Raw genomic sequence first — 2,491 nt, forward strand, 5'->3', positions numbered from 1 at the left:
CATGCTGGGTCCATAACCCAGAGGTAGGCAGATTGAAACTATCCTCTGCTATATGCATTTTTTTTTGTTAATTAAAGTAATCCAAAACTGGGATTGATATTTTTGCTCTTTTATTTTTACTTAAAGTACAATAACTTTTACCATTTTAATTTGTTTTAATAGTATATTGACAGTATTGTTTTCTTTCAAAAATCCAATTAATTTTCTTTACCCGATTATTAAAATGGTAATTGACAAAAGCAAACTACATTGTCACCAGAAGAGCAATACAAAATGTACAAGTGATATATTAAAATCATCTTTCCAGCTTGAATTTCAATGATGCATTGGGGCAACGATTTTGTGAGAAACATCTTCACCCTTAAATAAAGATTTTCTTAATTCCTTACCTGTGTGCTAATTAGATATCACCTTGTTTTCACATTAAACAGACTTCCACATGAGAAAGCAGCAAGGATGCAGTGGCGTTAATGTTTCCTGGTGTCAACCTGTATTATTTCAGTAGATATTGAAATGAGGATGCATCTTGCTGCCTTTCCAATGAAGCAAGTTTAATTTAGTAATAGGTGAAAAACCATCCCTACAAAGATGTTAATCAGATACTTGGCTTTGTGGACACTTTTCAGAGAACAAATTTGTTAGCATAAAAATAAAGCCAGAAAATGAAGAGCTATTTAATCACTCAATTGGATTTTTTTGCCAGCATATTTCTTTTTCTCTGCAAACCACTGCTAAATTGTGCTTCCTAGCTGTTTTTATAAAATCACTGAATCAAATCTAACTCTGATTACATCAGAGAAGGCCAGGTACCCTACACCATAACAGGGGTTTTTGAAATTTTGACTTGTCTACTTAAAGATCACCAAAATCTGATAACAAGGTCAATTACATCCCTGGGTGGGATTGAACCACCAACCTTTTGGTTAATAGCCGTACACACTAACTGATTGCGCCACAGCGACACTTTGCAAAAGTACATACTGACAAAGGCTAATAAGCATTCATCTAGAACGTTTCCTAGAAAAACTTTAAATAGTCAATAATCTGGAGAGTTTTTGTAAGATGTTTCTTCCATCAACCAATGAAGAAACACATTGGTACTTTCCCATGATGAGTAAGTACTTCAGGATCTCTTGCAATTACATGTGCAGCAGAGTACTGTAATGGAAGCATGCTGGGTCCATAGCCCAGAGGTAGGCAGATTGAAACTATCCTCTGCTATATGCGTTTTTTTTTGTTAATTAAAGTAATCCAAAACTGGGATTGATATTTTTGCTCTTTTATTTTTACTTAAAGTACAATAACTTTTACCATTTTCATTTGTTTTAATAGTATATTGACAGTATTGTTTTCTTTCAAAAATCCACTTAATTTTCTTTACCCGATTATTAAAATGGTAATTGACAAAAACAAACTACATTGTCACCAGAAGAGCAATACAAAATGTACAAGTGTTATATTAAAATCATCTTTCCAGCTTGAATTTCAATGATGCATTGGGGCAACGATTTTGTGAGAAACATCTTCACCCTTAAATAAAGATTTTCTTAATTCCTTACCTGTGTGCTAATTAGATATCACCTTGTTTTCACATTAAACAGACTTCCACATGAGAAAGCAGCAAGGATGCAGTGGCGTTAATGTTTCCTGGTGTCAACCTGTATTATTTCAGTAGATATTCAAATGAGGATGCATCTTGCTGCCTTTCCAATGAAGCAAGTTTAATTTAGTAATAGGTGAAAAACCATCCCTACAAAGGTGTTAATCAGAAACTTGGCTTTGTGGACACTTTTCAGAGAACAAATTTGTTAGCATAAAAATAAAGCCAGAAAATGAAGAGCTGTTTAATCACTCAATTGGATTTTTTTGCCAGCATATTTCTTTTTCTCTGCAAACCACTGCTAAATTGTGCTTCCTAGCTGTTTTTATAAAATCACTGAATCAAATCTAACTCTGATTACATCAGAGAAGGCCAGGTACCCTACACCATAAGAGGGGGTTTGAAATTTTGACTTGTCTACATAAAGATCACCAAAATCTGATAACAAGGTCAATTACGTCCCTGGGTGGGATTGAACCACCAACCTTTTGGTTAATAGTCTTACACAGTAACTGATTGCGCCACAGCAACACTTTGCGAAAGTCCATACTGACAAAGGCTAATAAGCATTCATCTAGAACGATTCCTAGAAACATTTTAAAAAGTCAATAATGTGGAGAGTTTTTGTAAGATGTTTCTTCCATCAACCAATGAAGAAACACATTGGTACTTTCCCATGATGAGTGAGTGCTTCAGGATCTCTTGCACTTACATGTGCAGCAGAGTACTGTAATGGAAGCATGCTGGGTCCATAACCCAGAGGTAGGCAGATTGAAACTATCCTCTGCTATATGCATTTTTTTTGTTAATTAAAGTAATCCAAAACTGGGATTGATATTTTTGCTCTTTTATTTTTACTTAAAGTACAATAACTTTTACCATTTTAATTTG

The sequence above is a fragment of the Pseudophryne corroboree genome, unplaced genomic scaffold (genome assembly GCF_028390025.1).
Source record: "Pseudophryne corroboree isolate aPseCor3 unplaced genomic scaffold, aPseCor3.hap2 scaffold_835, whole genome shotgun sequence".
Lineage (NCBI taxonomy): Eukaryota > Metazoa > Chordata > Amphibia > Anura > Myobatrachidae > Pseudophryne > Pseudophryne corroboree.